This window comes from Coloeus monedula (genome assembly GCF_965178545.1).
Source record: "Coloeus monedula genome assembly, chromosome: 5".
Classification (NCBI taxonomy): domain Eukaryota; kingdom Metazoa; phylum Chordata; class Aves; order Passeriformes; family Corvidae; genus Coloeus; species Coloeus monedula.
In genome coordinates this window covers 26,797,099-26,822,040 of record NC_138785.1, presented here as the reverse complement: position 1 = coordinate 26,822,040, position 24,942 = coordinate 26,797,099, and the positions used below count along the sequence as shown (strand labels likewise).

The window sequence follows — 24,942 nt, the reverse complement described above, 5'->3', positions numbered from 1 at the left end:
GAAGACTTTGATGTCACTTTCCATGGAAATCAGCACACAGCCGCCTGAATCATCTGAGGGATAACCACCATCCCATCATCTCTGTCAGGCCATGCTTTTGGAGGAGTCATTGTAGCTAGGAAGGCAGCCAGGGGTGTCCAGCACTCAGTTCATCCTGGAATGCAGGGCGTCATCATCACAGCGTCACCAGTCCCCAACTATTCTGTTAGCTGTAGGAAGGCAATACTGCTATCAAATCTGAGAATAAACACCAGGAAAGAAGAAACAAGCCTTGCTGCTCTCCATAAACATGAATTCCTGCAGTTCAGTGCATTGGTCTGTGAAAGAACTCATTTAGGTTTCTCTCTTGTTGTCATCATCAGTAACACATTTTAAAGATATTGGAGTTGTGCCGATCTCCCTTAAGTCATTGTGAAATTGCTATAATTTTTTTCCTCCTTGTATTTGAAGCTGAGACACTTCTCATTATAGTCACTATGATATTTACTTCTATTGGTAACATCCTTTGGTTTTTGGTCAGTAAGTTAAATAACTAAATAGTATGGGTACAGCCATCAGTTTTATTTTCCTGCTAAATTATATTTAATAATGTTTCCCTTTCCTGACTTTCCCTCACTCCTAAATCTTTTCCTTCCAAGTCAGAGGAAGGTGTAATTTAACAGCTTTCATTCCCTAAATTTCTCTAGTAATTACCCTGTCCCATAAGGCTGTGCTCTTCTTTCTCCACAGTGTTGCATGAAGATCATATGCTAGGCTTTAGTCCTTTGGAATCAGTTTAAAGAGCATGTCAGAGAAACGGGCAAAAGGGAAGACGTCAGTTTTCAGTGACACTATTACAGAGCAATTCAAACTTTTCAAGACAGCATTAGTAAAGAGTAATTCACCAGAGCCTATCTGCAAACACAGTCTGAGCTTTGCCCTCAAAGGAAAGTCAATCTAATTTCTACAGTAGATGGTTCTGGAGGGCTCTTCAGCCTAGTCTTGTCCTCTGCTGTTAGGAAATCTGGAGGGGAGTCACAGTTGGAGAGAAATGGGATGCTGCCCTTTTGTCTTGTACCAGTGGAACATCTTCCTTTTACATGTGATGAACTTGATAGTCCTGATGCAGAAGGGGAATCAGTACCCACTGTGAGCAGGAGTGAGAGTGTCTTGGGGCTGTGCACTGGCTCTCATGCTCTTCTCCTCAAACAACAGCACTTGAACTTCTTCCCCTGCACTCTAAGGTTTTGAAAGCCTAAAATATCCTGCTGAAAGACAACAGAATTGCACTGAAAAGCAGCTTTTCAGATGTTCTTTCACAATGTTTTTTCATAGTATGCATGAACCCCTGCTATTAGAAGAAGTCCTGTGGGCTGCTCCATCTCGAGTGGGGCAGGCCAGCTCTGTTCAGCATGGTCTGCAGTGCTGATCACAAGGGGCCGGCGCTGGGGAGCCACAGAGCTATGGCTAGGTTTCAGAACTGGCTGATTGCTCTCTGCTGAGAACTTTGGCTGCTGGAAGTTTTTGTGAAGCACCCCCTGCATTGAAACCAGAGGTGGTGGTTGAGCACAAATATCTAGAGTTGCTGTAAAAATGTGACTCACCATTCACATGCACACCAAGGCCTCTGGGCCGTGACCCCCCTTGAAATCATGCTGGCAGGGAAAAGCCACAGTGCGACAGGGCACATCACGCTGAAGACAGCTGCAGAGAGGGGAAGAAACACTGTGGTCTAGGAGTTTGCTTTTAGAAGGAGGTGGTTTGGAGAAGGAGCTTTTGACAAGCCTGGTAAAAGTGCATTGCCTTGATTTCTGATCTTTTATTCTTCTCACTGCTTTATGCAGTCATAACATGAAAACCTCAGCTAAGCAAGGCTCCCAAGACTGTTCCTCTTACAGAGTTTTGCTTTTCATTACTTATGTTTACATGGCCATCCTGTGATGGTGAACAGAAATGCTGTTCAATCTTACCAGGTCTCAGAATTTTGGTGGAATCTCAGCCTCTTGATTTAATGTTCAATAGTTACTTGCAGGGGATTAAAAGTCAGGTCAGGTACCTCCTCATGTAAATGTCTAGAGTTTTCCACAGATAAAATGAAGTGCAGTCACAGCATCAGAAACAGGACTGTGGAGCTGTCACTCAAGACAAGAGTTGACTTAAAAGTAATGTTATGAGGGCAAGAACATTTCTGGCCTCACAATTTCTAGAAGAATAGAAGGGGGACTTAAAAAATTTATTATTCCCTTCTTGCTGCATCATTCATTTGCTTGGGGCAGGATGTCTATTAAACAGTAACCATGAAATAATATATACATGATCCACAGAAATTCATGTTGAATGTTCTCTCTACTGGAAAGCAGAAGCAAGCTGGGGGCTATTTCTGCTCTGAGGCTCCTGTTCACTTCTCCAATAGACAAGCTACAGAAACAAGAACGTCACTTCCACAGGATTGAAGGGATAACTCAATGCCAGCCTTTTCTCCTGCCTTTCTAACATAGTGCAATACTGTTGATTTATCACAATAAATAATTAAACTGTTCAACTCCTGACAACATGGTGATTACTTTGGAGAATTAACTAACTGAAACGATTTGTGGGAATTTCTTACCCTCAGCAGCAGCAGTTCAGGAGCATCAAGGAGAGAGTACTGTGGTTGACAGTAGAAGAAACAGGATTTCAGGTGGGAGTCACAGAGAAAGGATATTTTTCTTCTGACTTGCATGCTTTTATTGCACCTACATGTGGACGATAATAATTAATCTGCTGCCATTAACTAATACTTATCCACAGCTAGGTTAAGCTGGTCTAAAGACATCAATAATAGAAAACATCAGAGGAGAAAAATGCTATTGCCTGGAGCAACATTAGCTCACACGAAGACAGAGTTCTTAAATTTAAACTCTGTGTGTTCAGAACCATATAGATTATGTGTAACTTTCCTGGGCTCAAAAAACAAGCTCAAAATTTATTCCATAGAGCTAAAAACCCCACAAAAAAAAAAAAAAAAAAAAAAAAAAAAAGGCAAAAAAAGCTTTCTCAGTTGGTGACTAAGTCAGGTTTTACTATACACCTTAACTTTTCAGAAGCAGAAGCTTGGATATGTCTGTATCCTCCAGCCACAATTCCTGACCTGCTTTACCTTGCTGCATGCTGAAGCACTTTGATCTATTCTGCAGCACAACCCAGGATCCAAGTGCCAACATAGCAAGAGATATATTAAGAAACAGCTAATTCTGTCTCGAGTTTAGCACTTCACAATTTTATGTCCTATCTTGAATGATAAGTCATAAGTGATGGACCTGGGAATGAACAATGAGAACATTCCCCCTATGACGTTAATGGTAAGCAGGGATTTAAACTCCAGCTCACATCCAGAGCCCTGCCTTTTCTTTACCACACCTCTTCCCTCAGCAATACTGGAAAGTGTTTACAAACAACTTGGTTTCACTATCTGGAAACAAAACATGTTATTCAACATGCAACATTCACAATGGTTTTTATTTTGCAAATTTGTTGTTTTGACTTTGCAATGGCAAATAAAACATCTACTCCTAGCAGGAAAGTACAGTGTTCTGCTTATCTAATTTCTAGAAATGGAATTAAAACATACCAGAGTCAAAGATGAGTTATGTGAGGCATGCAGCATCAAAAGAGGTCTCTCAAATACCTCTCCAAATAACTTTTAGATAGATACAGCAAAAGAGAGACAGAAAATCAATTGAATTTGGACTAAAATGTTCTTTTTAGTGTTATATAATGCAAGCACCATTCTGCAGTCCTCCATCAGGTAGACAGGACAGACTCTTGAAAAACTATAGACTGAAAAAAGCTTTTCAGTGTGAAAAAATTCCAAGTTTCTCAGACACTTATCCACCATCTCAAGGCTCTCCTCCCAAAACTTTTCCTTGCTATTTCCTCAGGTTTTCTGCTCGGTAAATCTTTCAAACTGAAAACTGCATAAGAACTTTGAAGTTACAAGTCATAAAATGCAATTATCTCTTAATAAGCATGTAAATTGTAATAAGAATAAAGGTATTTGAACAGTTACTGTCATGGTTTTCCTCATCAGAGACCGTGAGCTGCAGGCACTGTGCACATGAAGCAGATGAGGCAGTGAGCTGCTTCCAGCACAAGCCCTCAGTACATGATGTGTTCCTGGGCATTTACTTTTAAGAAAACACTTAGCTGATGTATCAGAGCATTTGGAAGGACAAACACAGATCCAAAGCTTCAAAATTTAGGAAAAGTTTTAATCAGCATTTGGATCCCTGTTTTACTGTGCGTGCTCACTAAAATGAAAAATAAAAAAGCAAAAGCAGAAATACAGCACTTTCCCCACCTTCAGAGAGAGCAGTGGGAGCAGTTCCTTTTGTTCAGGAGTCTGTCAGGTCCAAGCAGCCACCAAAGCAGTGTACGTGCTGTCAGTCCAAACCTTGGGAAAAAAACCTCCAAGGTTTTGGATTTCATTTTAGACTTGACATGTAGATTGTATCTGAAAAGATTCTCAACTCTTGGCCGATCTTTCAGTGGAAACTGATAATCAGGGAACTGATTTGTGATTGCACTTTGAAATTGTCATGCACTTGCATTTGTTTCTTTGTTTTTGACATGGAAGCAGGTGAGGCCCAGTGGTTTTACCTGGATTTTATTCAGAGGTTCTGTGGGTTTTGAACCTGAAAGAAATGCAAAGCAGCAGATGCATAAGCTTTTGTGAGATTTACACCACTGGATATATGACATAACACAATTGTTATGTAACATGCTATATTTTGTGGAATTTTCTGGTACTTCAAATTCATAGTTTTCCTAAAAACAAGAATTTGTTAATATTCAAATATCTTTGAAATAATTGCAGTTTGTAATAAGCCAAGGCATATGCCTAATTTTGCCTTTCTTCAACAGAAATCTGGGATCTGCAAAGGACAGAAGCACACTATAATGGCATTAAAAATGCAACATGCATATTTTAGAAATATGTTTCTAAAATATATCTATTCTATCTACTTAAATAAAATGTGCTGATTGCCTTTAAATAAGAAAGCTGCAACAGACTGCCACTTACTTACACATTTCTTTAATGATGCATGTTGTACATTAAGAATAGCATAAAGTAAGAAACTTCAACACTTGCTAGCTCATTAGTTTCTCTGTGTGCTTAGGATTCAGCAAGGATGTTTCCTCCCTGTGTTCTGAAATACAGACTTGGCTGCAGCCGGGATCCCCAGGGCTGGGGCAGAGTGGGAACACGAACTTCTTGTGGATGCTCCTGGGCCCAGTTTTGTCTTGTTAACAAGTAAGAATCTATTGAGAGCAGGGTGTCTCTGAGACAGAGACTGTCTCCAGCAGTAGGTTTATTTGCAGGGCACTGCCCAGCATGACAGGATTCTTGTTCCCTTGGCTTTCTAAGTACTTGTAGATAATAGCATTGCACTGAGAGTCATGCGCTGACACACAGAATAGGCAAAGGTTTTGTACAGGCTGCCTACATAATGCTATCTATCTACCCTTAGAAAAAGACTCAACAGCCAATCTGAAATGAAAATTTGTAATCTTATTATTGATATTTTCCTCATTTCTTCTGAAATAATTCAAGCAAATTCACTTTCTAAAGCTTATACTTTTGTCTGTTTCTGCATTTGTTCGCAGAAGTTAGTTGCTCATAATGAGTCATATTCAGTGATTGGCATGATTAAATTAGCTTTTTCTCCAAGACAGTTCTGATCAGTAGGTTTAATTAGTACCTGTGTTTATTGAAAGGATTTACTTTGATGCTGTGTACCTGCTCTCCCATGCTATTACAGTGGCTTTAGTAATGAAGACAACCCTGGCAGAAACCATCCTGTAAAAAGCAGTATCATGAGGCAACAAAACAACTAAGTGACCTTTCTTGATTCCAGCTAAAATCAACAATTCCCTAACGTGGCTAGCATCAATAAATAACCCCCCTTCACTGAAGTTAATTTCCCTTTGATGTTAAACATCACTTGCTTGATTAGCTTTTAAGTAACAGTACCAGCAACCATGATCACCTATCACTGTTTTGTCTTTTTTTTTTAAATCTAAATTAGAAACTTCTGATTTTTATTTTATAAATAGCTTTGTTGCATTCCTGTCTGTTGCTATGCTAGAAACCAGAAAGATCACTACCTCATAAATAAAAATAGAAACAGCATAGCTATTCAAATGTCTCAGCAACTATTGGTGAAGAGCCATCATTGCAAAGAAAGGCAAAGAAAGTCTCAAAAGGACTTGAATAAGTTGAAAAAGATTTGTTTTATCCATCCTGATCATTCTATTAGAAAATGGTAAAGCTGCATGAAAAGGGAACACATTACTGAGAAGAAAATATAATAGTCAATATTTGTAAGAAAGATGTAGGAAAAAGATTATTTTAAATAGCAGGGAAAAAAGAAAAAAAAAATAAACACAAAAGTAGGCCTCCAGAAGAAAAATGGTCTTCTTTCCCCAGGAGGATTAATAATTGACATGTAGCAGCTTCTGAGGCAGCCACTAAGCAGATGGATGGATATGGTTATTCCCTGTCATATGTTTACTAATGGAAAGTTCCCAGTATAAACATTAACGTAGTAAGAATTGTTTCATGCTCTTGAGATTTTTAGATCCATAAATATTTCTGGCAGCTTGGATAAGGGGACATAATTCTCTGGCCTTTGATTTATTTCATACTTTTAAAGCATGGTTTTTTCATTTCCCACAGAGCAGCACACCGAACGCACAGAGCCTGTTGCCTCTTGTCTGAGAACACTGGGCTGTCTCACTCCCTCACTGAAGAAACACAGTGTATGAAGATTTCCTGACTCTACTTGCCCATGCATTGTAAGAGCAGGATTTCCTATAATATCCTTGATTAGAGGGGGCTCAGCACTTTCACTAAATATATGTCTGTATTTTTATAGTGTTTACATTTTGCATTCCATCTTGTACACTATATTTTTCTGTGTTGGTCTACAAACAGGTAAATATTATTATTCTGTTATTTCCTAATATATACTAGTATTTCTATTTTACTTCTATTATACTAGATTTCAATTGAAAAATATGTTCTAAAACAGTACAAATTGCTTGTAGCTTTCAGGCTGCTTTGATGGAAACATATTTCCAGGGGAAATGACAGTTTTTGCAAAATTCTGATCTCTTAGACATCCTCTTTCCTCATACATGTATATTGATCAAAAAACCCTAGAAATACTCTTCCTTTCATTAGTTAAAGTTTAATTCAGAAAGTATTTGATTATTTGCAAAATTAATATGGATCCTATTAAACGGGATACTTTCTCATGTCTCACCTCGCCCCCCGCCCCCCCAAAATGTATGGAGCGTGTTTCAAAACTCTAGCTCAAATAGCCCAATAGAAAAAAGAATGATCTAGCTCTTTAGCAAGAGAGGTCTTATAAATCTATGGATAAAAGCCTCTACTTTGTCTCCAAGTCTCAGATGTATAAATACAAACCACAAGCCTTTAGTCTATAATCTTATTGTTTTCCTTCTACTGCTGATAAAAGTCCACTCTCTGTTCTCTCAGCCTTCATGATGCATCAATTTTTTCAATGATTAGGTTTTCTAAAATACTTCCTAATTCGTGGATTGTAATATTATATAAAATCAAGCAAGGTGTTCAAGGGCAAGTTGCACTCTGTTAAACCAAATGTGTAAGAACACAAGATTCCCTCTTTTCCTAGGTGGTATCCATCTAGTCAAATATCTTGTACTTGATGGGGGCCACTACAAGAGGCGCAGGAAGGAGAGATCCAACTCTTTCTGTTGGGGCACCCACAGCCTCCCAGTCTCTAGCAACTCATGTTGTGATAATGCCCCACGCTCGAGATGTCACCAGGACAAATGCCCATCTTCACTTTTTCCATTTGGCAAAAGACATCAGTTCCTTCCAACTCTCTTTGAAGCACAATTTCTTACTCATTGGATCACCCTCACGTGTCTCTCTTCTGTATTCTTTCTAACTGGACCCACAGGAGAAGACACATTAATGTTTTCTGAGCTGTGGGGAGTTAAGATGCAAATATCTCTAGTATTTTAGTAAAATTGCATGTGCAGTGTTTTCTTCTGTTAAACTAAATGTGTTCTCTTATATGGCTTGGGGTTTTGCACAACAGGGTTCACAAAGCAGGAGTATTCTTAAGATAAGATTGTCAAGTTTATTGTCAGAACAAGAAAGAGGCTCAGATTAAGCTATGAATAATTTATAGGTTTACAAATACCAGAATATAGATTAGGGTAAGATTTTTTTTCCCTCCTTGCATCTAAGAAAGCATTGATTCATTCAGTAAGGGGTTGTTACTCTGGTACTGATCCAATAGCTTCTTCCCCCTTTCTTTCATTCTTCAGCCCAGTGTTCTCAAAACAGACACTGCTGAGGGAAGTTCATATCCTGGAAGTTCAGTGTTTCATGTCTGGCCAAAGAAAAGTTAGGCTATTACAGTAAAACATCTAGATAATTTGCTTTTTAATGATCTAACTTAATTGGACACAGGGCTTCAGACAGGAACCAGCTTCAAAGTTGGTAAGAAAAGTAATCGCAGCACAACAGTGCTATTGACATATTTTTGCTTTCAAATACTTTTCATGAATGTAATAATGATGATTTGAAAGTTTATAGGGATTTGCTGTAATTACTGACTGAAAGCATGGAAGTAATGGCGAATCTGCAACCATAGGAAAGTCAGGATGGCCCCCAGCAATGGGTAACTTAATTGCAAAACTGGGAAAATATGGGCAAACAAATACTCCATTTCAAATTTTTGCATTTTACTGCTTTCAATTTTTCATACCGTTGTTGCATTAAATTAGGAACTTATGTACATAGTGCTGGGCTACTACTGAGGTGAATGTGTGCCTAACAGAGAGGTTTTGTGGTTGGAAATAATCCTTCTTAATAGACCAAGCTTTTTAATTTTGTTTGCTTGAATTTCAATCAGGCACTGAACTCATGGCATATTCAAATAACCCTTTTTTTCCAGTTCTGGGTTAGGTTTCCTTTGGTTTGGTTCTTTCTACTGAAGAAGTAAATATAAAATTGGGATGAAAAAATATCAGGCACCTGTAAAACAAGGAATATTCAAATTTCACCTTTCCTGCACACCTCTTTGTTCTTCTAATAAGGTATTTCCCTTGATTTAAATGACTATATATATATATATATATTAATCTGGGACTGCAGCTCGATTTCTTTAAACCATTCAAATAAAAAAAAATTTATTATTTTCTTCATTTCTGCTTAGTGCTGTCTTGGGCTCCCACTTAGACCTTCCCTTCTACTTCTGGCAATATGTACAGAACATGTGGCATTTTCTCACATTAATGGCTGGATGGGAAAACTATCAGCCCTTGGTTTTTTGGCATTTTTTTAGGGAAGAAAAGGCACTAGTAAAACCTCTTTCATTAAGCCCCAAGTCAATATTTGTTCTGCTATAGGCACACTTTAAGGAGAAAAATTTTATTTCTTTGATTTCCCTCTCAACTAGAGCATATCTAGTGGTCTAATATCCACTATCCACTGTATTACCTTTCCCATGTGTAAAATTCTTGCCGAGTGATAATCCCTTTCATTTCCTGCTTTTTAATGAATGGATTTTATATAACTGTTCATTAGCGTAATCGCTGTTGATTTTTCTTTTTCACTTCATTATTTCGCCAACAAAACTTTTGCCACAGCTACTTTGTTAGCAAAACAGAGGAAATTAATCTCAGCATCTGGGAAAACTGTTTGTAGGTGAGCATAAACAAGGTGTATGGCACTCCTTACCTCAGAGTCCTTGCTTATGCTCACCCACAGACCAAGCTCAGGATGCCTGAGGATACATTTAGGGGATATTTAGCTGACATCTAGAGACATCAAGCTCTTTAATTTCTACAAGACACCTCTCTGACAAGACAGTCAGTTCACTCTAGAAGTGCTCTCTGATAATTCAATGGAAACGGACTGGGAGGAGGAGAGCTCTGCTTTTTGCCACTAACGAGTTTCAGTAACTACCAGCTTAAATGAGAGCTGAAAGAGCAGTCTGAATTACTCCAGTGCTAACAACCTCAGTTACTCATTCCTTCCTAATTGATAGCCTTAGAAATTGCTTGAAAACTAGAAATAATTTGAGCATCAAGAAAGTACCATAAAGAAGCACTCTGTCTCCCTCAAGGCTCGTTACAATTTTCCCACTTGTTTTTGATTTACATATCAGTCACAGAGATGCTGGTGCTGATCTCCTGAGCAACTTCTGTGCAACTTCAGAAGAAGTAAAAAAGGGATGGTAGGGCTGAAATAAAGGCAGACACTTCAAAGCCTGAATGTGAATAGCTGGGAGACCAATAAGATGAGAACGTATAAGGATGTCTTTATGTTAAGAGATGCTTAAGCTTCTGTGACATATTTATTGTGCAGTTTGAATCTCCAGAATGAGCCTCTCATGGAGATGTCAAACCAGCAGCAGAAGCTCTATTAGAAGTTGTGGCTGTTTACTCTCTGTCGATAAAGGCCAGTCACAAATACCATGAATTTTACATTGTTGCTCTTTCTAATCTCTAGTAGGGGATTTAAGAGTTTATAAATGGAATCTATTTATGCATTTCTAGCAAGGCTATTACAACGGAAAGCAGCAATAGAGTTCTATTTCCTGCTTTATTTCTATATTTTCTCTATTTTTCTCTCTATTATTTCAATTTCCACTGACTTACTCACTTCTTATTTATTCTGTGTAAGCATCATTTACACATGCAATGCTGTATCTTGACTTGGGTATCAGATGGAATCTGAATACATGCCAAACCTCTTCCACTGCCTCAAAAACGACAATTATTTAAAGCAAAGTTAACTTTTACCAGAATAACATAGGTATTAAAAAATGGAATAGATTAATTTCTAAAATTTCGTTGGGCACTTTGTTAATCAGGATTTTCATCAAAATAGGATGAGTAATTTAAAAGAACTTCCAGCTATTACAAGGGTATGGTTAACCCTATTCATGCTGACCACTGGGTAAAACATTGCATTTTAACTTTGAAGCCTGGTATTGGACAGAAGACTATCACAAAGGCAGCGTACAGAAAAAACACTTGTCTTATGAAAAACTTTACAGGATGTCATTATTATGGGTTTCTTCTCTGTAAGACCGCTGTGACAAAGAAGGGTAGCAGTGAAATTTTTAAAGACAGAAATACTGGAATAATCTCCTTTGCCAATACAATTCTATGGGAGGGAGTGGGGATGTTGATGGAGGACAGGAGGTGAGAGTGGTGATGATGATGGAGGACAGGAGGTGTGGAGAGGAGGAATGGGTTTGAGTAGATGGAAAGAGATCACTAGTGACCTCAGAGGTGTGAGAGTGGGACTGGAAGGGGTCAGTGGAGACTTCAGCTTCCTGGAGAAAGAGAATGACAGTAAGTAAGGGTCAGAGAAGTCTGAAGAGCTCTGAGTGGATGAAGACAAGGTATCAGGGAACTGGAAGTTGGCAAAGCAGAAAGACCTCATTGCCACTTTTTTCCTCCCCCCCCTCCATGCCTCTTCTTGGAATCCCTGTCTACTCTTCCTCTTCCCTAGACTCAAAAGCCACACATCCCACTCATCCCCATCCCAGCATTTGTCCTCAATCACCCTCCAGGCCTGCAAGATGCAAGGGACCTGCTGCTTCCCTGCATCTGGGCCCTCCTTGATCTGCTGCACACTCTGGGCTAGAGGGAAGGGATGGAGCAGGGCTGGTTTGCCAGACGGAGACAGGAGAATGTCTTTCTGCTGCTGTCATCCCCAAAGAAAAAGCTGTGACAGTGACATTTCTGCTGGGAAGGGCTAGTCCTGGTGCAGTTGCTGCTGCCCCACTCTTTGGCCCCTGCTTTAGCAGAAGCATCCGAAAAACATGAGAGCTTTGCAAGCAGGAGGTGGGATTGGCATAGGGAAAGAACAGTCTGTCACTGAATCCAACCATTCATGATCCATTAATGTCCACAGAAATCAGTAGCAGTTACTCCACATGTGGGGTAAGTGTAAGAATGGGAATACAAAAACCTGTCAACCCTAAATTATTTTTCTCTGCATGGTGCCTGTGCTTAGTGGGTTGAATATAATTAACAGTTCCTGGGTATCTTCTACTATTTTATTTCCTGTATAGGGATGCCCAACCCAAAGAGACTTTTTGATGTTACTAAACTCCACTTTTCTGCTCCATGCTGAAATCTCTCTGCTCAAGCAAGGTCATTTCTGGCTGTGGAAAAACCTCACACTTCAGCATGGTTCAAAGAACTTACTGTGGCCCAGACTTAGGTATTCAGACGCTTACAGATGGAAACTGGCACAAAAGACTTCAAAGCCCCAGACTCCCACTGATTCACTGATACATTTTTAAATATCTCCAGATCAAAAAGACTAAATCCACCAAGGAACCTAGATCCTGCTTGCAAATTAAGATGTGTACTTTCAAAATTAAATTGCTAATAGAAATTTCAGAATTTTTAAGTAACTGCTTCCTTACCCCCAAGGTGCTTAAATTCTGCTGATTTGCATCCGTAACAGCCCCTCCAGGCCTCTTTCTATCTGGCACTCACAAAACTTTGGGCATGCCAAGGAGATCCAGATGTATTTACCAATTAAATATCCAAAATATCTCTTAGATTAGTTGTTCTCAGACTGCACATTACTCAGGCAAAAGAGAGGGGATGTGCATCTTCCACAATGGCACTCTCCTGAGGTGAACTAGTCCCCGTGGCACATGGGAAAAAATGGTTCAGTCCCTTCCCCTGCAGAGCTGGAATAGATGCTGAAGCTGCATTCGTCTTCACTCAAGTGAATACACAAACGGTGTTTTCCAGTCTGTGGCATTCTTTGGCTCCATGGTGATGCTGGGAAATCAACTGTCTGTCATGGCAATTTCTTCCTGACTTTTGGTTGACTTGGTGCCTCCTGGGATTTTCTTCTGCATGCACAGTGTGGTTCCTACAGGTCACTGCTCTGTTTAAAGATTAGGCTTTGCAGTGCACATTACTGAGTTTTCCAAATCCCTTTCAGGCATTTTCCCAAGTGGCCAACTTTAGCACTTCAGCTTCCTTTGCCTTTCAACTCCCAGCTTGAAAGTTTCTCAGGCTATCTTCTCCCAGGACCACTTCTTGTGGGTGTGCCTGGCCCTCTCCTGATTATCAGGTGGAGGGGTTACCAGGGTTATCTGACAATCCTGACACAGAGACACTGGAAGCCACCTGCCTCTTTCTCCTAACCCCTTCCAAAGAGTGAGACACTCAGTGTGGGAAATAGAGCTTTGTAATAAGCCTCAGCATTCTGCCAGGGTAGGATTTAGGGTTTTCTCTTCAATACCTGTGGGATTTGTCTACGGCCTCTGGGATCTGATAAACATTTTAACTGCTGCAGCTATGTCCAGCAGGGATGATAAGTCAAGGCATTCTGCTCCCTAAGCTCATAGCACAGCCAGTCAATAATGCAAGCTGAAATCAATGCCCCAGGTCATGAACAGAGCACACAACCTGCTAGCCTTTCAACTGTCTCTGCTGCAGGAGCAATTACCTCTGCAGAGAGAAAGGATGCGCAGCTGGGGAGGATAAACTTTCAAACTGCTCTAACATGCATTTGGAAAGCCTATAAATCTGAACCCCTGAACACAAATTCTCTGCCATGAAGAGTAACTGCAAGTCCCCAACAGAGGGTTGTTTTCTGTACTGCAGACTGCCAAGGGTAGACAGATCACTCAGTCTTTAAAGAGGGACAATCAAACCTTTCGACCTGTGGCTCAGTGCAGTTTGCTTAAAAGAAACTGACCCTGGTCTCTGTTAGGAGCACTGAATGGGATAAAAATGTAGGGATTGCAATGCTCTCCTCAGGCACCCGTTCAGAGCCATGTGCCAGAGGCTGGGCACATATTTCCTTCAAGTCAACAAATCCACAGCTGTCCCTTCTCTCATCTTCACTCTTTTGGGTCAGAACAACCGAACCACTGGCTCTGTAGTTGGATGAATGGCTTTTTGTTGCTCTGGTCAAGACATAAGCCTTGACCATTTCTGTCTAGATGAGGAATTCTGCTTTGGAAACATTTTCAGAACAAAGTGAGTTAATTGAGCTATCTAACTGCATTTGACGTCATGAAATCTGAGTTTTTGTATCAATTAGAAATTTTTTGTTCTCTGCATGTGATGCCTATATAGGTGGACATATATTTATAAAAATGCTTTGTGAAATCCTGACATATCCCTTAAAGTAGTTTAACATCTCTTATTGGGATGTAGAGGTCCTCTGTAAGCAGTGAGGTCCTCTGACAGCAGTGATCAATGACATGTTAAGTTGTAGTCCCTGCTGTTACAGGCCTGAAATAAAAGGGTTAACATTGTGCAGGATGACCAAGAATTTTAATTTCCTTTGGGATAAGGCCCAAACAAACTGTTCTTTAATGTGCTCCACACAATCTAATACAATATCAAAATTTTTACTTCGGTGCCTGTTCAATAAATTAGAAATATCAGTGCTTCAAAGGTTGCTTCATAGCTATAAAATATTAAAAAAAGTGTGGACTTGAATAGTGACTTTAAAAGAATATTATAAAGAATAATAGAGGAGAGGTGTTATTCAAGCACCAGTTCTATTATTTTACAGCTACAGTATAATTCTCATATCCAAGTGCACACAGAACAAACACACGGCGATTCCGTACGTAACAAACTCTTCCTGGTATGTGTTTAGGAAATCTGGGTTCATTTACGTTGTTTGAACTTCTTTTTATTTATTATTAGTTGTACTGTCAGACAAATTTCATTCTTGATTTCCCCTGAAATCACTTGTTTCTTTTGGGGTTTTATCACATCTTTGTGCAGTCTTGTTTTCAAAAGGGCACCACTGTCTCCTGACTTCTTTCCTGGTACATAAAGCATTTTTGTGATGAAAGACCTAATAAATGAATTGCATGACAAAGTTAAACCAGGGGCACTCCACCCTCAATACAGATTAGTATGGAGGCAATTACAATGTTACTCTTAACATTGATAATTTATTTGATTTGGTTTTTCCTTTTGTGCAAAAATCAACAAAGCTATTATCATTTTTCTGAGATTAATTTTGATCTTAATTTGAACCATTCTTCTCAGACACCATGAAGTGCAATAAGCACTTCTGATAACTTGCCCAGTCTGGGGGAATTGCTTCTGTCTCCATTTAGATATTGATCACCTCCATATAACAAAGAAGTATAATGTACTGCCAAATACCTCAGTTTATGAAAGAGATAAAAATGGCCTTGCTGAGTCCCTAAGGGCAAGCCTAACCTCCAATAAACATAATGTTTCCCAAAAGACAAGAACAAACATAACGAAATCACATCCCACCTATTTCACTGCTGGTAGCTTGAGCTGAGTTTGAGCCTGTTTCAAATGTCCATGTTCATAGACATTTCTTGAGGAGGGATGAGATGCAAGTCTGGGGCAGGTCTGCTACTGTAAATGAAGAAAACCTCTGCTACCAGTATTTGCCTCAGTGTCTGTCTCCATTAGTAGGCATCACCACTGTTGAAACAAACTACAGTTACTACTGTCTTCAATGGAAACAGGGCAGTTGGGAGGATGACCCTTGTAAAGGAAGAGTTTTACAACAGGGGGTAAGGGGTTATCCCTAAGCTGTGGCTTACAAGTGCTCAGTGTCCAGGAACAAAGTGGAATTCACTTCCACTGATAGCCTGAGGAGCAGTCAGGAGTCCTCCAAAGGAGGACCAGTGCACTGCATAGCAGTTTATTTTGCAGCTGATGCCAAAGGCATCCTGAAAGAAGAATCTGGGATACAGCCCAGCTGAATGGTTAATGCCTCTCAAACTGCACACGGGAGAACTCCTGCCCAGAAGCAGCTGAGTGTAGCATTAGTAGATTGGCAGTTTTCCTGGGCTATTGAATAGGGGCCATTCCACGCTCATTTGTGCAAGGTAAGTAACTTCTTTTGGAGTCCTGTTCAGAAGAGTACCTGAACATAAAAGATTAAAGTAATTCTTAGTCTGGACAGTGTTTCCTGTGTTCTAAGTAGACACCAAACAGGTCTACTTTCTTCAACTGGATTAAGTCTATGATGCACAGTATTGCCAATCCCATCTTCAAAATTCATGCAGTTGGAAAAACATCACAGTTGTTTAAAAGTCACAAGACTTTAAGCCTTGCATTTTTATTTACTTCCTATTTTATTCTTTAGGCTACATTTCTGAAGCAGCTTCAAACCTTTGCTCGAGATCAGAAGGACTCAGAATGTACTCAGAAATGTACATTCCTTTGCAATGTGTTGCTGGTAGCATTTGGAACTTGAAGAGAAAGCATTAACAGTTGTGATACTTGCAATAACATTACAAGAATTGGCAAAGCTGCCTCTGCCTCTGTCTAAATTTCAACTTTCCCTATTTCAAGTTTTTCAGCCTAAAAGCAAAAAGAACTGGAAAAAAAAGACATAATCATTTCACGGGTGTGGATGTGTTCAATCTACATTATAGATTTTGCTTCTGAACACTCTCAGCAACCACAGCTGGCTTGGCTAATGGTCCTTTATAATAGAACTACTTACTCTCCTTCCCATATCCACAAAAGCTATTTTAGATGTATCTTTTCTTTCTTTTTACAAGATGCACAGAGTGTATTACCTTTTAAGAGAAGTAGATCAGCCAAAAACAGGTACATCATGTCATGGCTCATGTAAAAAAAACCTATGCTTTTTGAAGAAGCCTGTATATTCCTTCAGTCATCTGAAGTTAAAGCAAGAATGATAAAAGACAGTTTCAGTAGAGGAGAAGACAAAAAAAATCAAAGGAAAGAACACAGGTTGACTGTGCAATGGATATATATATTGACAGACTTAGAAAATTTGGGCTCAGGATTCACACAGAGAGAAAAGGAGGGAGAATCCATCTGATTGTAAGAATAATACAGTTTTATTGATCATTCCTTAGGATTCAAGCTGTGATTTCCACTCTGGACTGAATCAAGATCAGATAGGGAACAGGGAGATGTAAGAAAATTGCTGATGTCTTGTACGACCTACTGGGTTTATGAGCCCAAGAGCCAGCTACCTCCCTCGTGTAGTGTTGTCAAGGATGTAAAAGCACATGCTCTTGGCAGCTTCCTAAGGCACTCTGCCAGCACTGATGGGGAGGAAGCTGGAGAATGCTCACAAAGTGTGTGAGGGGGAGATGTTCCCCAATCGACTTCAGTAAGCTAACTCAGGTCTCTGCAATGATGGCTTAAGGGATGCAGCCAGTGCTATGGATACTGTCAGTCATACCCAAGAATCTGAAGGATATTGAGCCTTTAAAGGTGATTTAAATACTGGATGTTGCTGAATTTCCTCTGGGGGGTACCAAAATCGGTATCTTTCAGTGCTGGTCCCAGGGGTATCTGTAAGCAAAGAATGTGAGGGATAAACATTTTGGCTTCTACAGCACTTGAGGTGCTGCTATTCTGCCTCTGGATTTGCTCCTGGACAGCTTAACTGTATTCTCTCTTATGTTTCATGGCAATGCCATGATTTATTTGGAATCGTGACAGAGGAAGATTTATGGTTATATTTCCGGAACATGCAGTGCAGAAAAAGCACTGAAAGCAGATCGGAGGAGTTGAGCTGTGCATCTCAGCAGCCTTTAGTCAGTCCCTCGTGAAGCTGAAAACAGGCACAGAGAACAGCTGCAGTTGCTCCAGCTGAATTCACTGCGAGATGTAGGGAGTGCTGTGGGAGGGGGGAGAGGTCTTTAAACTGGTTTTAGAGAATACTGACTTTCAAATTTTGATTCCTTGTTACATGCTGGGTAGTGATCCCTCCGTGCTAGCAGTGGGAAACATCAAGCAGCTGAAATCAATCAGACATGATCAGAATTATGATTTGATTGTCCAAGGACAGTGCCAGCAATGCATTATAAGAACCCATCAAACAAGAAAACAAAAACGTTCATACCTTGAGTGATTGCTCCTCAACAATCTCCAGCTCACTTGATCCCAGATTTCAACTAACACATCCTGATGTACCCTCTAAATACCTGCTAAATTTCACAGTGCTTGAAATAAGCAGTGGATTTTTGAGCACATTGAAACAGAAACAAATTCCCATCCTTAATTACAGCAATTTTTTTTTTCTCCTGTGTGTGGTTACAACAGACCAAGTTAAGGCTGCTGCAAGCAACAGAAGATTAAACTTAAAAACAGTAATAATAATAATAACTGAAAATAACTGATTTTGGTCCTTACTCTTGCTGTTATACGTAGGGATATATAGAATGTAAATTACATGAAGACCAAATTGTCATCCATTAATTCAAATGCCAGTTAATTAGCCTGTGAGATTTTTCCCCCTCCAATAAGCTATTTGCTCTCCTACTTTCCAGGGGTAAAAAAAAAAAAAAAAAAAGAATAAAAACCAGACCCCTCACCTATTTCAACCTTTTTCTCAAATACAGCACATTTCCAGGGGATGTGATTCACTTGTCTTCTCTCAGCATTGTGATACAGTAAAGTGGTATCAAAACTGCAACTGATAATTGCCTCAAGAGGTTGTGATAACTGATGAATATAAATAAGTACTCAAGCCTCCCTTGGAACGGTTAGCAACATAGAAAATAAATATTTTTTCAGTATTTTCTCCAACACAAAGCCACCCTCTGGTGAGGGGGTGTGGAGAGCTCTTTGGCATTTTCAGCCTTTTCTGTGAGCTGGGAGAGGGAATGACAAGAAATAGGTAAAAGTGAAGAAACGCTCTGCTGTGTGGGGTGTTCGGAGCAAGGTGGATGGGGAAGACAAAAAGTTGCAGCTGAAAAGGCTGCATGAGGAGAAGGAAGTGTTTGATACTTATGGAAACTTAAAAGTCCCAGGGTACCTCTGCTGAATGGGATGAGTTAGCAGAGGGGTTATACAGTCTCCAGGACTTTTGGTTTTTCTTTATGTAGGCCCAGCTTAATACCTTTATTCGAGCAACCCCTCATTCCTGAGAAAAACTGTTTGCTCACCACGGAAAGTACAACAGTAACACCATCAGAAAACCTGGGAAAAATACTCAGCTGCAGAAACTGGACTCTCATCCAGAAATTTTAATGATTGTAGCAGAACAAAGCCCTAAAAATATGTTCATTAAAAACAATTCTCTTTGTGCCTGCCTTACTTATTCTCTTCAATCAACATCTTATTTGACTGAATTTACATAATTTTTAAATTCTATACATTTATACAGAAGACCCATAGCTATTTGAAAACATCTGTTCACCTCCTTTCATTTTTGCAAAACCCCCGCATTTTCCTTAATTCTACTGAAAAAAATGCCATGGTCAAACTACAAAAAAATATCCCTGCCATTGATAATTACCACACAGTTGTTCCAGCTGACGAATTCTGCACCCTTGACTGCCTACTGAGATGCAATCAAAATTAAATGGGTGGAAATAACTCTGTAGTGGCAGGTTTAAGCTCTAGCAAAGGAGCACAGGGTCTTATTTTCATGACAACATAGAAAATTGCCTTCTGGGTCAAACTAATAATCCATTTCGTCTCCAGAAGTGGCAATAGGACATGTTGCTTGGAGACAACTCATGATCCTGTCTCTCTGCAGTCCGTCCCCCTCATATTCCTCCACTACCCTCCAGTGCACCAAAGATGCCAGGGAGTATGTTCCTACCTCTTCATTTTAGTGTCCCTTTATGGATCTGCTGCTGTGAAATTTGTCTGCTTTCACCTTTTTAACTTGCTGGTTTCGGTGGAGCTCCACAGCCTTCTGTGACAGCAGATTTCAGAAGGGAGAGCGGGTAGCAGTATTCAAAATAGGATTTTCTTTTGCAGGTTTTAAACTGCTCTCCAACAGTTTCAGTGAGTGCCCAGAGGACACCACAAGACTTGGGAAACAACAGTTCTGTATTTACTTTACACACTGCCTCCAAGATTTTATAAACCTTAACCATATCCCACTCAGCCTGAGGGAGGAATAAGATCATAAAAAGTCCCAGCCCTCTGATTCCCTGTAAAGGCAGCTGCTCCATCCCTTTAAACATCTTAGTTGCTTTTCCCTGCATTATCTTGAATTTCTATATGTCCTTCTTAAAATGTGTAAATAGGACTGTACAGAATGTTCAAGATGTGAATGCACCAAGATTTCATATCTTCTGGTTTGCTCTCACCATCTTTTCTGAGAACACCCGAAATTTTTGTTGGCATTTTTGGCTGCTGTTGCATGTTGAGCAGATGAGTTCAGAGACCCTCAGGTCTCTTTCCTGAGCTCCAGCTGCCAGGTTTCAGTTCAGCACTGTGTAAGCATGGCTTAGATTATTCTCCCTAGATGCACTATATATCTAGGCAGGAACTCATCTGCCACTTCTTTCTGCATTCACTCAGCTGTGTATCATCTCTCCAGAGGTCATTTCTATGTGTGACTGTGTCATCTGACTCCCTGCAGGAGCTCAGTATCATCTGTGAACTGGGACATACTCCTGTATCCCTTCCTTTCACAGGTCACTGATGAACATCTTAAATAAGACTAATTCCCTAAGATACTCTACTGCTTACTCTTTATCCTGGAAAGTGACAAAGACTCTGTAGGCAGCTTTCAAATCATAGGCACCAGTCCTACAGCAGCTTCATTGCTTTAGTAGCTTTCTACCAGGCATCTTATCATGGGTTTGTTGAAAACCCAATAAAATATATTTTTGATATATACAAGGTAACTTGTAGAACTTCAGAAAGCTTCAAAGCAGGATTTCCCCTTACAGGATTTACTTAGTGCAGTGAAAGCCACCACTTGTATATAGAAACGGTATTAAATCCTGCACTAATCCAAGTGTTGGCTGCCAGAAGCTGTTTCTGAGCAGCGAGAAGATGAGAGGGCTGGCTTCTTTTTATATTGACTTCATCCTTTGAATGTCTACCTAGGGTGGAAAAGCTTAGACCACAACTGCCTGAGGGAAGAGATGCTACAAAATTTGCAATAAATTAAAAGAGATCTGCTTTGGATAGACCAAAACAAAATCCAGTGTCTGCAGGAGCCTTCTCAGTATGGAAACCTCCTCTGCTACAGGCTCCAAGCTAGCTAGCTGGTAAAGAGCTCCAATTTTCAACAACAGCCACAAATCAGTGTCATAGTTTCCAAAAGAGCAGGTAAGTGTTGAGTGGATAACTCTGTCCCCTGACCCTGAATATCTGAAAAACAGAAGAATTAAAGGCTTCCCCTTGCAGAGCTTCTGGGTTGGCCCCTCTGGAGCTACTTCTGCAATCCCAGATCCTCATACATTTAGTTTCACTGGTCCCTTTTTGACTAGTTTTCTGCAGAAGAAGAGGCCGTTCATGAAAAGCAGACAGCACGGTAGCTGTCAGCCACAATAGGGAGTCTGGATCTTGGCACTTTTCCCTCAGACTCAGTGCCTTTTCTAAGCTGTAGGGCTTGCAGTGAAGTACTGCTTAACACCAAAGTCAAGTCCTCTTTCCTTAAACAAATGTGGATAGCAGAATCCAAGCCCTGACTTTAAATTGGCCTTTTCTAAACCACCATCCCAATACTTTCTAAACTATAACACATGTATATGGTATAAACTTTTGGGTAAAAAATGTGGATTAGCTTTGGAATCAATTAATAGCTCACCAGTGTAGGACTGGCAGATTCACTTGTACAACATCAGAAGCTGTTACTCAAGCAGAATTAAGCTTACCTGGGATTAGAAAAATAGTAATAATCTAAAGACTGCTGCATAATCACATAAGCCTGATTTTTAAGTATACAACTTCTTTTCTCCCCTTCATTAACCTTGGTATTATTTATTAATTTCCTGATACATTAAAGTTTTACTAATATAAACACTCTTCAGTATAAATGGATATATTTGACAGAAAGACAGATTTTTTTTTTATTTATATCCATAAATTGACGATTGTATTTGGCATGGGGATTACTTTAAAAAAAATGTTTAATATTATAGTACACTATAGCTCTGCAGTCATATCTATAAATTTGTGATATAGTATTACTGCACTGTTCTTCTGAGTTTACCAGAAAAAAGTCAGAGAACTGGGTGTGTCATTTATATTATTTTTTAACTAGGAATATTCTTACTCCTTCATTGCGTAAAAGTTCACAAAGAAGCCTAAACAAAAAGGGATTAAGTATTTCTCACTAGCAAATATTAGTACTTTAAAACAACATCGTAATAGTAAAACTATTGTAGGTTTCCTTAAGAGTCAAAATAAATTGTACATGTCCAAATAAAGATGGCACTGGAGATGCACGTGCCTACTGCATTTGGTAACAAGGGGAGATGTGATGGCTTGTGGGTGCTGTGAGCCACTGCTGTAGCAAGGGGTTGAAACCTTGAATTACTCTGCCTAAAGAGAAGTTTGAGTGTGGTGAAGCCCTTCTGTTTTCAAGCTCATGGATTTACTGCCTTGTATTGTAAAGTATCTGTGCAAAAGAATATTTGATACTCAGGTTTCTTTACAAAGACAACATGTTTTCCGTGCAATGAAGGTAAGGAGGAGATATATAAGGTATGTTTAAGTGAAGAAATGTCAGGATTTCTACAAGGAGCAGGTTCATGCTTAGTCATGCTAATACTTAGGTGCATGGCATAAGATACAATGTTATGGAGAAAAAATTTTGTTCAGTGCTTCTGCCTGTTGTCTCTGACAAGGCAGATCAGTTAACTATTGACTTTTTCATTGGTATAATTTCTTTAAAATGTCATAAGGTGGTAGAAAATCTAACAAAATTTACACAGGAGTTCATCATAATTCCTCTGTTAATTATATTCACGACTTTCCCACTATGTAGGCCACATACATTTGCACTGTGAAGAACAGAACTGTAGCATTAAAATCATACAAAACTACTTGGTAATTAATCTTTGCTGAGGGGAGAAACGAGATGATAAAGAAACAATGGGCTAAATTTCACTCTCAAATTTAGTAGAGACAGAAGACACAGATAAAGAAGATGTCTCTTTTCACACACAGATGTTAACAGCATTTTCTTCTGTTTTGGTGGTGAACAAAAGTTGCTATTAGGAGAGACAAGAGTGCATCCGATACTCTCAGGAGGAGAGGTTAATAGCAAAACCAGCTATGTACAGATGTTTGTTGGTGACACCATGCTGGGAGGAAGGTTATAGGAATGAAAGAAGACAGAAATGTATGAGAGTGTCCTGTGTTCTGACTGGCAGGAATCAATGCTGGAGGAAAGCCAGAATCACAGGGAAGACTTCAGAATAGAGGTGGAGGGTGAATTGGTGAGAGCCGCAAACTAGATTTTTTGTACCTAATAGAGAAGCCAGGGTAAGACAGATTGTGTGCAGATTCACAGAATGGGGTGGTCTCTAGTCACTCAACAAAACTCTGCTGCAGAATCTATAGAGAAATCTGCTTTTTCTGGTCTTCACCGCAACCTATTGATAGGAAGGCGTGATATTAATTTCATGCAATGGCAGATCCATCTAAACCTGCCACCATGTACACTGTTAGGTGAAGAATTAGTGCACTGTGTGAATGTGTAAGATTGCCAATATGACAAAAACTTTTATGGATATCAGTATGGGTTTACAGATGAAAACAATTGTTGGTTTGGGTTTTCTTTTGTATTTTTGGCAGTCTAGGTCTTGCCGTATAGGAATTTTTGCCTGTAACACAGTAAAAGATATTTAAGAGGAAGGGAGTCTGTATCTGGAACTTGTCTGAGAGAGCTATTTTGGACAGTTTCTGCACACAGACAAGCCCCTCCAAGCCTCTGTGAACAAGAAAGAGAATATCACACAGACATCCTATGAGGGTATATCTGACAATCTGCAAAGCATTAAGGCTCCAAGCCTGTATAGTTTGTGTACCTGAAATCAATGGACACTACATGTTTAAACTTCACTGAGGATCTGGGGAACAACTACTCATACACTGGATTCCAGTCCAATTACTGATGGGGAGAAAATTTACTCGCTCATCCTTGTGATACCATTAACAACAGGTGGAATCCCTTTCACTGGAGTTTAGGTACCTACAGCATACAAAGAACTAGTTGCTGAGGTTTCCACTAGGGTTCAAGAAGGTCTTGTAAACAGCTGATGGTGCTTGGGGTGCAATTCATCCAACCAAACATAATAAAGTTTTAAACTCCACTAATTAGACTAAGTAGGTCTCCCTTGACATTAAAGGAAGTCTAAGACAACTATCTCAGATGCGAACACCTCCATCACAGACAGCCACACACAGCCTCTTGAGATGTTTTTGCATTTCTGGGGGGATCATATGTGTCTTACCATTCCCCAGGACCCTGAGATGATCATTCTGCAGCTTGCATGACAGGGAGGTGATGCTGAAGAGCAGCTGAATCTTCCCCACTCCAACCTGCAAAAACAGCACTGCAGAAAGAGCTTCTTGCTGAAGGAAGGCTGTGCCAGCCAGACGTGCAGGGTGAAGGGAATAGATCTTCAGGGAATGGTAGCAAAATTTCAGTGGAGCATGAAGGAGGCTTTCAGTTGCTCTGGAAAAGCGGGAGCTGACACATTCCTTTGTGCTGAAGCCGGGCGGGATGGATCAGCTGTGTGCACAGATGGTGCTCTGGCTGCTGGTCTGGCTGTGTGCAATCACACAACAGTTAGCCTTACAAACATGCCAAACCCCTACCCACTTTTTTCCCAAGCCTCTTCCCATTGCCTCTCCTCCATCCTAAAATACCGCTAGCAATTAAAATGCCATCACTCTCTGGAAAATGTGGGTGTGAATCACAGGCAATTAACAAAGGAAAGCAGAGTTCATGTAGAAAACTGCCAGTTCAGTTCTGAGTGGGAGGCAGACTTTTTGCATTAGAGTGCTTTTCAGCCTTATGAAGATAGGCTGACAAGCTTAACTTGTTCACAAACAGTGCTGTCAGTCAAAAATTAGGCACTGAAGTTTCACTACACTGGTAAGTGTGACACCTGTAATGGAAAGTATCAGCAAGGAAGAAGATGAACCAGTTGAAACTTCTCAGCATTTCTGTAT

The 24,942-nt window shown here is 39.9% G+C and overlaps 1 protein-coding gene across 1 annotated transcript in view; it reads left to right on the top strand.

Moving 5' to 3' along the window:
* RBM46 (RNA binding motif protein 46) overlaps positions 1–24,942 on the top strand; it is a gene marked incomplete at both ends in the record, with an annotated part of 130,594 nt that overhangs the window by 98,301 nt on the left and 7,351 nt on the right. The gene's annotated exons all lie outside the window — the stretch shown is intronic.